The sequence below is a fragment of the Callorhinchus milii genome, unplaced genomic scaffold, assembly GCF_018977255.1.
Source record: "Callorhinchus milii isolate IMCB2004 unplaced genomic scaffold, IMCB_Cmil_1.0 Scaffold2, whole genome shotgun sequence".
In the NCBI taxonomy this organism is placed as follows: Eukaryota; Metazoa; Chordata; class Chondrichthyes; order Chimaeriformes; family Callorhinchidae; genus Callorhinchus; species Callorhinchus milii.
In genome coordinates, this window is record NW_024704743.1 from 14,767,038 (window position 1) to 14,782,674 (window position 15,637).

General features: G+C 40.7%; 1 protein-coding gene across 1 annotated transcript in view; it reads right to left on the reverse strand.

Moving 5' to 3' along the window:
• The window catches only part of LOC103181530 (cAMP-regulated phosphoprotein 21), a 275,084-nt gene that overhangs the window by 226,898 nt on the left and 32,549 nt on the right, over positions 1–15,637 (reverse strand). The gene's annotated exons all lie outside the window — the stretch shown is intronic.

Below are 15,637 nucleotides of genomic sequence, written 5' to 3' on the forward strand. Positions count from 1 at the left end.
CGGGTAAAACAAAAGACAATTCAGAGTTGCTTTATGCCTGTTTTTTTCTGGGTAACAGATATTGATGACTTCCATGGATTCCATGGAGTCACAGCTAATACCTGACTGATGATCAGGTGCTGTATGAAGCTCTTGGTTTGCAAAAAGAGAGTTCATTTAACTTGCTGTTAATGTGAATGCAAATCAGCAGTGCACGGCAGCGCTGGCAGTTGAAGATATCATCGTCTCAGTAAAAAAGGTTTCAAAAGCACAGCCAACAGCTGAGGAAACTGAAACCAATGATGAAGAGTCAAACAATGACAGTATTTGGCGCATGACGTGCAAAGAAGCATTCAGCATATATGAAGCACGGCAGATATTTATTGCTGAATCAGAGCTATCGAAAGAAACGGACAAAGCAGCTACGTATTTGACAACATAGAAATGCTAATCCGAAAAGAACAAGTGTCGCGAATGAGACAATGTACTCGGAAATAGTACAGCAATTCTAATTAGAGTACTTTATGTAAATACATGTGAATAAATGCTTCTAATTGCAGCATTTTGTATGAAATACATGTAAATAAATGCTTCTAATTGATCCTCCAGTGGTTTCAAACCAAGTTTCTGTTTCATTCCAGTCAATAAATGCTTTAACAACAACAACAAGATTCCATTTATAGAGCGCCTTTCACGTCGGGAGGACGTCCCAAGGCGCTGTACAGTTGGGTCAGGACCCGAGCAGTGGGGAAATGGTCAGGGTGAGGGGAGGGAAGGGAGGGAGCGAGGAGGGGGTAGAGAGTCGAGAGGGGAGCTGAAGGCACGGTCAAAGAGAAAGGTCTTGAGACCGGCCTTGAAGGAGGAAAGGGAGGAGGCGGCGAAGGCACTGGGGGATAGAGTTCCAGAGCCTGGGGGCTGAGAGGCTGAAAGCCCGGCCACCGATGGTAGGGCGGTTGGGGCGGGGGATGTGGAGCAGACCAGAGCCAGAGGAACGGAAGGTACGGGCAGGTAGGTAGGGGGATAGTAGGTCGGAGAGGTAGGAGGGAGCGAGGCCATGAATGGCCTTGTAGGTGAGGATGAGGATCTTGAATTCGATCCTCTGGCGGATGGGGAGCCAGTGGAGGCGAGCGAGGGTGGGAGTGATGTGGTCGCGAAGCCTGGTGCGGGACAGTACACGAGCTGCAGAGTTCTGAATGACCTGCAGCTTGTGGAGGGAGGTGCCGGGAAGGCCGGCGAGGAGAGAGTTCCCATAGTCCAGCCTTGAGGTGATAAAGGCGTGGACCAGAGTTTCAGCCGCGTGAGGGGTGAGGTAGTGCCGTAGTCTGGCGATGTTCCAGAGGTGATGGAAGGCGGTGCCAGTTGTGGTGCGGATATGAGGGAGAAAGGACAGCTCAGGGTCGAACAGAACCCCGAGGTTCCTGATTGGCTTTGAGAGGTGGAGAGTGCAGCCTTGGATGCTGATGCTGTCAGCGCCTGAGGTGCGGAGGCGCTGACGTGAGCCAATCAGGAGGGCCTCAGTTTTGCGCACGTTGAGCTGGAGAAAGTTATCTCTCGTCCAGGACTCGATGTCGGACAGGCAGCTGTCAGGACATCGTTGGTCGTGGAGTTGAGGGTAGAGGAGGAAAGGTAGAGTTGGGTGTCATCCGCATACATACATGCATGCATGTATGTATGCGGATGACACCCAACTCTACCTTTCCTCCTCTACCCTCAACTCCACGACCACCGATGTCCTGACATGTCATGCACGCACGCACGCACGCACGCACACACACACACATACATACATTAACCGCAATGAATGAGTCTATGTTGTTCGTTCATTCGTTTATGTTGAAACCTGTTTATGTCGACAAAATCCGCTCAGTATCTACAATGTCAACATAAATGGGTAGGACCTTTTGAAAAGCAGTTAGTTCCCTCTGATGTCTTGACTGATATTCCTCAATCATCCAAATTCATCAAAAGCAGATTAAATAATTGTTCTATTACTTCTCTTGGCATGTTGCTGGCACAGATTTATTCCCATTTTTATCTGGATACATTTTTAAATATCTAACAGCTCTTAACACAGTGAGTTAAAAGTATTTAGAAGTGTTAAAGTAGAAAAATAAATTTTATTGTACTATTACGTGGAATGAACTGCCTATGGAGACAACAGTTATAGACAATGTTAGTAAAATTGAGAGAAAACACACTATATTTTTGAAGAAAGAAGTACTTAATTGGTATAAAAAATTGAGTATTGTATAGTGGTGTTCACGCCTGCCATATGGTCTGCAATAGTCTTTTCAGTGAATCCCTAGTTTAACCAATTATCAATTTAATACAGCAGTGTGGAGCTCTCCATTGTTCAAGCCTAGGCACTCATTTTGCAAAAACAAAGTAATAAAGTAATAAAAATAAAGTAACCTTCAACCAATGTGGGCTGAAACTCTCGTCAGTATTGCGCGTAGCACCTTTGACAATGTCAGCCTCTGATGAGGGTTTACAATCACTCCTTTACAATCACATCACAAACTACTATCATTAGTAGTTTCAGCCCAATGGACTGTATCTGTGTAATAAAATATGTGTAATATAATATTTCCTGCATTTGATATATATTCATGTAGTCAAACCATGTAGTCAAAGCATTTCAATCGTGCAGATTAATCCGTCATTGACTTCAGCACTGTTTGTGGGGCATTGCTGTGCACAGATTGGCGACATTTGCCTACAAATCCACAGACACCACAGTCTCAATAATAAAATACATTGGATTATCAGCCTGGACTGATTTCCAAGTCTGAATGTGGGGATTGAACCCAGAACCTTATGCCTCAGAGGCAAGAGTATGACCAACTGAACCAAAGGATGTCTTGAAGCACTGCTGGCTGGGTACCCGAGCTGGGGTGGGAGCCGAGGATTATGGTCTATGGTAAGCTCACGTTGTCATATGGATCAAATTGTGCCTTTGAGCACGATTGGGGGTGGGGGGGGAACCTTATAAAATCCCCCACAAAATAGCTTCAAAAGTTCTAATTATTATTCATGAAACAGTATCTTTCCAAATGAATCCCCAATACATTTGTTTCTTGTTAATACATTTGTGGCATCCTGTATCTCAGTGGTTAAAGCACTCCTCTCACAAGTGCTTTAACCACAGCAAGTTTCCCTACTCTACATGCCTCTGTTTACCTAGCGGTAAGTAGCAACCCGGTTGTTCCTTGATTGGCAGATTGCTTTTCCGGGGATAATAATCCCTTCAAAAAAATAATAATAATAATAATTTGGTCATTCAATCCACGACTATTTGTGGGACACTGCTGAGTGCAATTGGCTGGCACATTTTGCCTACAAAATATACAGTCAGTTCACTTTACAGTATATTCTGTGAAGCGCTTTGATTCATGAAGACGTGATCAAATGTAAGGATTCTTATTTGAAGTACTGAAAAAGTTTGTTTTTTCCAGCTAAATATTTTGTCACATTTGTTTATAAACTAGCTGGAGCAAAGGAAAGAACTCAATTAGTCCAGGAATATATTCTGGTATTAGTCTAAACTTTAATCTCTTGAGTTTGACTGATTTGTTATTTTTAGGTACAATTGCATCCCCTATGAATTTTCCAACATGTCCCAGATAATGTGCAGCAAAATATAATGACCCATTTATTGTTATCGTGAATTGGTACAGCGAACTACAAAATCCTTGTGCCAATTTTAGCAAGTTTAAGCCTCAACCTTCCTGTATGGGGGTCGCTATACTTTTAATATAAACACAGGAGGAATAACATCCACACTAACTTCACTAAAAGCGATCTACGGAATTCTGAAATATATCTAAGCAAAGAAAGGCCACAAAATAATGGGACACTGGAGCTTAATTTGTGGTATTTTGTAACAGGATTCCTTATCAAGTCATGTTATGGGCACTGGATATCCACTATGACCAACCCATGGGAATTCCAGAGTGATGATCACATGGTCAGTGAGCATTCAATCACTGTTCTTCATGAAGAAACCCCAACAAGCAATACCGCTATTAGATTGCATTCATACCATAAAGACCCCATCCCTTTCAATTGGAGTGAAAAATAATCTTTGAAGTTATATTTATGGATTGAGTGATCTCTCCTGGCTAACCTCACCGATGGCCGAGTGAGATAATGGCACTGCCCACTACAACACCAGGCTATAAATATCAGGATACAGGTTCACATCCATGGCTGTGGATCTCAGCCCATCTGAAAATTGGCACCAGCGTCCCTGCGTTATGGAGGGGAACACTCATGATCACTATCCAGAGATCCCTGCAGGAAGCTGGATGTGTGGATGTCACATGAAGATAGATAAAGTCCAGCTCTGATGCCCCTGCAGTTAGTATTTCCAATATTATCTGGAAATACTAACCATCATGTTTGACATTAATAAGCATTTGGGTAAGGTACCGGGGGACACCAACACCGGTGGAATCCTGCCTCATAGAAGAGAAAAGAACAATAAGCATCTACCCCAAGACAAAATTGATGCATTTTGGCAAAATAAAAGTAAGGCAACTTAAGGGAACAATAGATGTATGGACAGTAGAATGAATAAGGCAGGAAGAATAATAAAGCTTCACCATTCAGTAAACTCCTAATTTCCTCAGTAATCTCCTGATTTAAGGTACAAAAGTAAGATGCAGAGTCTCTTCCAACCAGCAAAATGCAAACATAATTTGATAGTGCAGTATATTGGGTCACCAACACCTGACTAAGGGGTGTTGGCCCAGGCCCATTCTCACATGCTTCCCTGTGTCAATAAATCCATTGACACAGGAAGCAACCTGAGAGGTAAGTGCAACTTTGTCTCTCATCTCTATATGCTATTAGAAGAAAAAATGAGAAGAAACTAGCCAGCAGACAAAAATACATTTATTTTTACATTCATACCTTTGAATTAAATTGAATTGGTGTGTGACTGCTCTCCCCATCCCCCAAAAGACAAAAAACAGGCCGTCCACCTCCACCCAGACTTACTGTCCTCATCAAATGTTTTTATTATACATCTTGATTATATGCATCCTATTTTTCTATCACTCTTCATGTGCCTCCTTGACTCAGATCTTGATTCAACACTCCACCTCTGTTACGCAGCAATGCAAAACAGCACTGCTTGATCAGTCTTGTCTGCTTTCTTTCCTAGCAGGATTGAGTGGGATTATGGTGAGCATAGTTTAATCGTGGATAAAAGGGAAATGAAGGTCAACATTCATAGTAAATGAATCAGTTACTGGCAGTAGTTAGTCCACCTGCTGAGATTCATGAGTCCTTGAATACCTTCCTTGAACAAAATATGTTCTTAGTGTTTATTCCAGTTATTGTGAATTAAAGCATCAGATTCAGTCAGTAGGTAGCATACATGCCTCTCATTTAGAAGGATATAAATTCAAGTTGAATATTGGCACTTGTGCTCACTGTCTAGGCTGACACTCCAGTGAAGTACTTGAGGATTGCTGTATTGTTGCAGATGTCGTCCTTCAAAAGAGATGTTAAAGCAAGTCACAACTACCTGTTCAGGTGAAAGTTAACAATCCCATAACTATTGAAAAAAGGGAGTTTCTCCTGGGGTCTTAGTCAACAATCCTCCAGATTTATTGGTCATTCACCTTAGCTACCTCATTTTCTTGCAAATAATCATTATTTCACAGTGATTACTGTAAAACGCTGAGATATTTTGATGTGATCAGGTGTAAAAAAAATGCAAGGTCTTTCTATCTGTCAGAATGCATCTGTCTATCTACCATAATGTCCTGCAAAAGTAAGGTTGGAGTCTGATTTAATGCAGTGATAATCAAGACACTAATTTGCGAGGTTGCTGGGGCAACACAAAAAATGTTGTCTGTTATTTATTAGAGAGGCATCAATGCAACCAAGACCAAGTGGAGAGTGCAGCTTCATGGAAGGTGTTTATGCTTGTGTCCCAGACACAAATTCAGAGATGAGCTGGGGGAAGGTGATGAACGAACCAGTTCAGATTTGTTTTGCACCTAATACACTACATAGAAATTTACTGCGCAGAAGAAGGCTATTGAGCCCATCATAAGAGCAATTATTTCAGGCTCATTTATCTGACCCATTAAGTCTTATTTCCCCATGCCCCTATAGTTTACTCTTGTTCAGATATTTATCTAGCACCAACACCATATGATCTGCTTCTTTGTAATTAATGTGTAATAGTGGATTTTTAAATAAAATACAAATTCTTCATTGTTCTAGTTTATTTGATATTGTGCTGTTAAACTAATTTCAGATAATAATCAAATAGAACTAAATTTGCAAATGTTTTCAAATTATAAATAGGAAACTGCTAAGCAAAATTAATTGCCATTGTAATAACGTAGATGAATATTAAAATTAATTTAGGTTAATCAAGTGAAAATGTATTCTCAGTGAATTTTAATTTGTAATAAGCATGTGCCAGTGAATGCAAATTAATAAAGTTAATATTAGATAGTACTTGATAATCTCATTTGATGATACATACTGAAAAACAAAGATAGATATTAGAGAAATAACTCCATCGCTTTTTGCTACTGGATAAACCATGGAATGATCACAGAATGATTCCATCAGCCAATGTTTGCAATCTGGGTGCAAATTATGGTTGTCAAGGTGATAGCGGCACCACCTCATAATTTGAAACTATAAGAGAATAAAGAAATGGAACTTGGCAAAGCACTGAAATGTGGAGAAGTTACAATAACACTTCACTCTCCAGCAACATACCATTTTCAGCCTCTGGTCACATTTACCTCATCATTGAAATCAAATCACTTGATCAATCTAAATTGATTGTATAAACATCAGAAAGGCAATGTTCGGAAATGTGGCAGATGCACTTTAGCACTGGTAAATGTGAAGTACTGCATTTCAATAATAATAATAATCCTTGCATTTGATATAGCGCCTCACCATATCTTCTCAACGTCTCAAAGCGCTTCACTGAATATACTGTAAAATTAATTGACTGTATATTTTGTGGGCGAAACCGGCAGCCAATTGCACACAGCAGTGTCCCACACACAGTCGTGAATTGAAGTGATCAATTATTATTATTTTTTATTTTTTTGAAGGATTTATTACCCCTGGAAAAGCGATCTGCCAATCGACTAACAACTGAGTTGTTAAGTTGATAGAATAATAATAGAATAAGAATCGAACAAGGAATGATAGTCTGGATGGTAAATGTAATTAATGGACATCAGGAGAAACTCTCTCTGTGTTTCAAATCATATCATGGGATCTTTTGACCTGAACAAATAGGCTGACAATGTAAATATCACCTGCGATAATGTCAAAAATACAGGGATACTATTACATTCAAAATATTCTGAGAAACTCTAAGAACTCCTAAATTTGCACAAAATCCCAACAATACAAAATTATCAACAAAAGCAATAACATCCAACAATTCTTTCATAGTGGCGTCAATTTACATTTGATAATTATTACATTTAGTAGACCAGCTAACCTAACTCAGCCCAGGCTGGATCATGCTTGGGGTTTCTGTAGTTCAGCTACTCACTGCAGAAACTTGCTAAGCCATCAGGAAGATTGTACAAGTCTTATCCATTTGTTTGTGAATCGAATAAGTGTACAGATAGTGACTCGTATATAATTCAGATATCACGAGAGAGTTTCAGTTGAAAAAGGCCCTTTGACTGATTTGACCTCATCCTTCCAGAATACACCATTGCAACACCAAGCTTTTTTTAAAAAAGAAATGAGTCCAGTGACCTGACTTCAACCACCTTTCCTTGTAACCTTTTCCTGGTATTTGTCATGAAATTGTTCTTTGCAATCCTAAACCTATGTCCTTTTATTTTCCTGTCTTAGTGCATCCCAAAGTTTTGTTCTGGGTTTACTTTTTCAATTCCATTTAAAAAAAGCATGTATACATCAAAAAGGTCTTCTCTGAGACATTTCCTTTCAATACTGCATAGACCTAGCTTGGAGTACATGTGCCTCTTATTCAAAGTTACTATATACATTTATCTGTTTTGAACTTCATTTCCCATGCATAAGTCCATCTGCATAGTCTATCAACCTTTGTAAGATCTTTACTTTCTCTTCTGATTCCACAACTTCTTCCCTCCCCCAACTTGGTGTCATCTGCAAGTGTAACTATCTTATAATGGCTGTGTGATTCCAGGTCATTAATATATGCAAGAAAAGGAGGGGCTTCCCAATACAGACTCATAAATACTACTTAGTCTGGACTGCTAACCTGAAATCCCATAGATCAAGCCAGGTCTCTAGTCCAGCACAATTCTTTGTGGGCGAGCATTATTTCCAATACAAATTGTCACTTAAAATACAGTAGTATACAAAGTGAAGTAACAAATGGCAAACCACAGCGGAGATGATGAAGAATGATGAGCATTCAATGAGAATACTTCACGGTAAGAATTTTATACCTCAGTTTCAACAGGACAATCTCTAGGTTCAACTCCTGCTTTTTGTGTGGATTTTTTGCATTTGAACTACAAATATAAAATTATTAAAGCAGCCACTTCATGACATTTCAATGATTCACCCAATGGCACTTACAATGTCAGAACATGATGCATTATGAAGCACATAAACTAGTTTGCTTCTATGCTGCCATCAGTTTACCAGACTTCGCTTATAATAAATACAAATTTCATATGATTTTACAGCCATGACAATCGTGGACGTGAACCACATTTAGTGTATTAAAGAATGTGCATACAATTGAATAAACTAGCCTGAGGGGGAATGAAAGCTTTATAATGTACAAAAAGTTGCAATTAATAATTCAATAACCTTTCTAAAGTGAATACTAACTCACTCCCTCTTACATGATTTAGTTTCCTATTTCTGCACAGGGAAAAATTGTGAAAATGTTGTGTATCATTTCTCCAATAATGCTAGATTGCTTTACAAAAATCAGTAAATAAAATCAATTTTTTAAAAAAATTTAAATTGTTCCATTAATACATTAATACAGTGCCTTGGGACGTCTTCCCGATGTGAAAGCCGCTATACAAATGTAATTTGTTATTATTTATAATAACAACACTTTATATTGTATTAACTCAAATGAACTGATTCAATTAAGAAGGTTCCAAGTGTAATTTAGGAGTGTGGTGAAACAGTTTGCAAGGATTTAGGTGTACACCACATGGAACCATAGAAATTTACAGCACAGAAGGCCATTTGACACATCATATTTCAATTCCATTTATCTGCCCTTTCCCATATCCCTGTAGCTTACTCCTTTTTAGATATTTATACACTTCCTTTTTGAAAGCCAATATGGATTCTGCCTCGACCACAGCTCACGGCAGGGCATAGCATATCCTAACTACTGAATGAAAAAAAATTGAAATGTTTTTAATTTTTCTTTGTGTGAAAAAAATTCTAAATTCTCCATTTGCTCATTTACTAATTATCGTAAATTGATCCCTCTCTTTATTGACTCACCGCCAGTAGAAATAATTTCTCCCTATGGACTATCAAAACCCCTCATAATCTTAAAGACCTCTAATAATAATAATAATAATCCTTGCATTTGATATTAGTGCTTTTCACGTCTTCTAGACGTCCCAAAGCGCTTCACAGAATATACTGTAAAGTGAATTGACTGTATATTTGTGGGCGAACGCGGCAGCCAATTGCGCACAGCGATGTCCCACAACCAGTCGTAGGTTGAAAATGACAAATTTATTATTGTTTTGTTTTTTTGGAGGGATTATTAATCGGTGTGTGGAGTAAGGAAATTTGCCCAAGGTTTCGCCCTGCCTGGAATTGAACTCGGGTCTCTCGCTTGCAAAGTGAGTGCTCTAACCACTGAGCTGCAAGACTCCACTATCAGGTTCCTCTCAACCTTCTTTTTTCCAACGGAAAAATTCCCATTTCCTCCAGTTCATGCTCATAGGCCAAATCACTCATCCCTGTTATCATCCTAGTAAATCTTCTCTGCAACCTCTCTATCACCTTGACATCTTTCCGATACTGGGGTGACCACTGCTGGACACAAATATTCTAACTGCAGTTTGATTAACTATTTATATACATTTAGTATTACATCTTTGCTTTTATATTACGCTCTGGAATGCACTGCCTGAATGGATGGTGGAAACAGATTCAATAACAACTTTCGAAAGAGAATTGGATAGGTGCTTGAAGAGGAAAAGAGGAAGAAGATATGGGGAAAGAGTGGGGCAGTGGGTCTGATTGGGTAATTCTTCCAAAGAACCAGTACAGGCACGATGGAGTCCTGTAGCTCAGTGGTTAGAGCACTCGCTTTGCAAGCGAGAGACCTGTGTTCAATTCCAGGCAGGGCGAAATCTTGGGCAAGTTTCCTTACTCCACACAGAGCCTAATAACAATCCCTCCAAAAACAAAAACAATAATAAATTGGTCATTTTCAATCTACGACTGTTTGTGGGACATTGCTGTGCGCAATTGGCTGCCGCGTTCGCTCACAAATATACAGTCAATTCACTTTACAGTGTGTTCTGTGAAGCGCTTTGGGACGTCCTCCCGACGTGAAAAGCGCTATATCAAATGCAAGGATTATTATTATTAATATTCTGTGATTCTATGATTCTATATTTTACACCCCCATTTATGAACCTAAGATTTGGTTTGCTTTTTTGACAGCTTTGTCCATCTGCCTTCCCACCTTTAAGGATTGATGTACGCTAACCTCAACATCCCTCTGCTCTTCCACTTTGTTTAATATTTTACACCCAACATATACTTGTTCTCCTTATCCTTCCACCCAAAATGTATAAGAGCACCTTTGTCTGCATTAAATTTCACTTGCCAGTTCTCTGACCAATCAACCAATCTGTCTTTGTCCATTTGAAGTTCCTAAACAATCTTCTTCAGTGTTAGCTGCATCCTCTATCTTTGTGTCATTTGCAAACTGAGAAATTGTGCTCCTTTTCCGAAATCCAGATCATTTGTATATATGGAAAAAGCAGTGGTCCCAACACTGATCGCTCAGGGAAAACACTATTGATATCTCTCTGTTGCAATAATCAACCCTTCTGTTTCTCATGCTTTAAACAGCTTTCTATCCAGTAACCACACATGCTTATCCAGACCATTGCTCATTATCTACAAAGCATCTCAAACAAAGAATAATGAGTTAAGTATATTTTTAAGCAATTATTTTCTTGCTTTATAGTTACAGCAAATAGCCATTCATAAATTGTGCTACCCATCAATATTTACTACTATTATGATAGATTTGAAGTTCATGCATTTTAAAAATAGATTGGAAAACAGAACTGTATAGATGCCCGAATGTTTTTTGTGACTAAATCAAAATTGTTCTCTCGAACAGAATTTAAAGGAGCTTCAATGTTGTATTATAGTTTCCATGGAAACTAAGAAAAGCACACAAATGGTACAAAGAAGATAATGGTTACTACACGTAAGATAATAGTTAAAGGAAAAAAAATCCTCAATCTAAATACCAACAGAGAATTATAAAATAAAGAAAAATTCACAGACGGAAAGGGTAAGAAATGTATACTCCATCAATAGTAATACAATAATAATAATCCCTGCATTTGATATAGTGCCTTATCACGTCAAAACATCTCAAATTGATTCACAAGGCATTACTATAAAATATAGTAACTGCCTATAATTACACAAGCCAACCACAAACAGCCTTGAGTAATGTTTTATCCAGAGGAGTATTGGCCAAACACCAGGAGAAACTCCCTTCTTTTTACCAATAGTAGCATGGAATCTTTAATGTTCACCTGAACAAATAAACAGGACTTTGGTTTCACTACCTACGTTATAATAATATAATAATAAGCCTTGCGTTTGATTTAACGCTTTCTCACATCATTGAGACATCTCAAAGTGCTTCACAGAATGTATCGTAAGGTTATTTGACTGTGTACTTTTATGGGCAAAACACAGCAGTCAATTGCACACAGTCCCACAGTCGTGGAATGAGTGACCCAACTTTTTTTCTTTGAAAGGATTATTACCCCTGGAAAGCGATCCGCCAAGTAACAAACAACTGGGTTCCTACTTACTGCTACGTAAACAGAAGCGTGCGGAGTAAGGAAACTTACATAAGGCTTCGGTCCACGTAGAAATTGCTTGTAAGACCAACAAGCTAACCACTATGCTACAGAACATATTTGTATATTAAAATCCACAGAATGAAATGCCAAGGAGTCGTCAATGCACGAAGGATCAAAATATATTGTAGTCTCATCCTTCTCTTCTCTTAAAAATCAGAAGGCTCCAAAGGGGATTAGTTGATTGAGCAAGAGGGATGTGTTTACATGTATCTACATTGGCCAAAGTAGAATGAACCAGTGTGTGTTCAGCAGAAACAGCCAGGACCAACAAAGGCTGTGCTGAAGCACCAGCCAAGCTGGTACCAAAGACTTGTCTGAAGTTGAAGCCAAAAAGCAGGACTTGCACAGGCTGCTGGATCATCACAGCTGTTCTGTCAAATTCTTCCACAATTAAGAATTTCATGGAGAGGGAGGAAAGGTCATCGTTGAAACAGAAAGGACTTGAATTTCCACAATTGAAAATAGCTACTTATCCAAAGTAGAAATTTGGTAAGAACTTTTCTTACTTAGCATCAAAAAACCTAATGGCACAAAAGCAGAATAAGACTGATGCCAGGCTAGGTTTTTATGCATACTGATGTCTACTAATATGTTTTCGGAGAATATAAATCTTCTGAAAAAAGATTATTTTCCTGTTGGTACGACTGCTGAAATATAAAAAGAATAAATGAAGTGAATTGTAGCCTATTTCTGAAATAAACATTAAATATGGAGTGTTTAAAACATGTAAGCAAGGTGGGCACTGTGATTATTATTAAAAAAAACTAGAAGCAAGGAACACAAAAAGGCTAATCAGTCTTTCATGCCTAATCCTTACAGCAACCCCATGCAAAACCTTCCCTTGCACAACCTATCACCTGGGAAATGTTAACATGGATGCAGCCAGATCCCTAGTGGAAATCAAGCTAAACTTAAGAATATTCATCCAATTCTTAAGTATTTACCCTGACCTGCTTCTCTCCAGACACATCCCGCTCACCAGGACAACCATTATCAAATCCCATACATTATCTCAGTGTGCACTTATTCCTACATTCCCAATACTGTCCTTAAGCAGAAAAACATCATTTCTGTTTTTATCTTAATAGAAACATCATTAAATGCTTTTGCTCAGAGTCTGTTTCATACATCCATTACTGGAGAAAAATCCTTCCAATTTCTAGTCTTGCTTTAGATCTGTCTGCACAGTCCAAGTCAAATTGCCTACATTTTATCAATATTTTTAAAGATGTGCATCACATTTCCACTCAATCTGTTTTTCTCCAATGAAAATATGTATAACTGTTTGAACACCCTTCATAATTGAAGAATCTCAAGTCCAGGAATCATCTTTTTCACTACTCTATAAACCTTTTCCAATTTTTCAATAAACACTTGAAAGTATAGTACATAATGATGTTTCACCAGCAGTTTATAGAAGATTAGAATAACCTGTTTCAACTTTACATTTCAATGCTTTTAACAGCCAACCAAATATTTGATTAGTTTTGCTGACAAATACTTACCGTTGTCATTGAAACTTTAGTTAAGGCTCAATAATCACACCCAAATCCGTTTCTTTCTCCACCACAACTAATGGAGTGCCCTTTATCATGTACATATTAGTGGTTTCATGTTCCAATAAGCATTCCACTATATTTAGTTACTTTAAAATATATCTACTATTTCTTAACACATCTGCTTGTTTATTCTGGATCGCCCTCCGATCTCCTCCCCTCTGGCCAACCTCTCGCACCAACCCACTCGCTGCGCTTACTCTTCTCCACAGCACCCTCTCCACCACACTCGACGCCCTTGCCTCCCTCACCTCCCGAACTGCCTCCTATTCCCGATCCTCACCCTGGTTCACGAGCCACCTCCACTTGCTTAAGGGCCAGGTGCGGGCTGTCGAACGCACTTAGCTCAAATCCGGCCTAAGGGTCCACCACCACATCTGGGCGGGACCTCATCAAAACCTACCTCTCTCTCTCTCTCTCTCTCGCCTTGGCCAAGTCGTCCTTCTATTCCAGGTTAATCCTGGAGGCGAAGGGCAACCCCAGGCTCCTGTTCTCCACCATCAACCGGCTCTTCCGCTCTCCCCAACACGCCTCGCAGATTCTTTCCTCTGACTCCCACTGTGAGAAAATGCTGGACTGCATCGAGTCCAAAATCGAGGGAATCCACTCAGCTGCCACTGCCCTCCAACTTCCACCCCTCCCTAACCCCACCCCACACTCCGACAATTACCCATCCCTCCTTCCACACCTTTGAACCTGTTAACCCCTCCTCTGTCTTCACCACCATATCCTCCATGAAGCACACCACCTGCTGCCTAGACCCCATCCCCACCCCTCTCCTTAAATCCCAGCTCCACCTCCTTGCCCCACTACTCGCCGACATCATCAATCTCTCCCTGTCATCTGGCACTGTTCCTTCCCCCCTCAAAACAACCACTATCACCCCCACTTTGAAGAAACTTTCCCTTAACCCATCACAGCTATCCAGCTACCGGCCAATCTCAAACCTCCCTTTCCTATCCAAGGTCCTTGAGAGAGCCGTTACCTCCCAGCTTCAGTTTTTCTTCTCCTCCCACTCCCTCCATGAACTCTTCCAATCGGGTTTCTGTGCTGCCCACAGCACAGAAACTGCTCTGGTCAACGTCACAAATGACATCCTGACCATGTGCGACCAGGGCTCCCTCTGTCTCCTCGTCCTCCTCGATCTGTCTGCTGCTTTGACACCGTGGATCACTCATTCCTCCTCCACCTCCTCTCCTCCCACCTCAACCTTCAAGGTTCTGTCCTTGACTGGTTCAGGTTCTGCCTTTCACACCGACTCCACTTTGTCGTAGCAAACGGCTTCTCCTCCAGCCCCCGCACCGTCTTGTGCGGTGTCCCTCAGGGCTCTGTCCTTAGTCCCATCCTCTTCACCCTCTACATGCTCCCGCTTGGTGACATCATCCACAGACATGGGGTAAATTTCCACATGTACCACACTACTCTATCTCTCTGCCTCCACCCTCAACTCCTGGACTAACTGGTGTCCTGACCGACTGCCTGTCCGACACCAAGTCCTGGACAAGGGACAACTTTCTCCAACTCAACGTCAGCAAGACTGAGGCCCTCCTGATTGGCTCACACCAGCGCCTCCACACCTCGGGCCCTGGCAGCATCAGCCTCCACGGCTACACACTCAACTTCACTAAGCCAGTCAGGAACCTGGGTGTCTTGTTTGACCCTGAACTGTCCTTTCTCCCCCACATCCGCACCATGACCAGCACTGCCTACCACCACCTCCGCAACATTGCCAGACTCCGCCACTGCCTCACCCCTCAGGCTGCCGAAACCCTCACCCATGCATTCGTCACATCAAGGCTCAATTATGGAAACTCCCCCCTCATCGGCCTTCCCAACTCTTCCCTTCACAAGCTGCAGATCATCCCAAACTCTGCAGCTCATGTACTCTCGTGCACCAGGCTCCGCAACCCCATCATTCCCACTCTTGCCCGACTCCACTGGCCAAGTCATGTTCAAGATCCTCGTCCTCACTTTCAAGGCCATCCATGGCCTTAC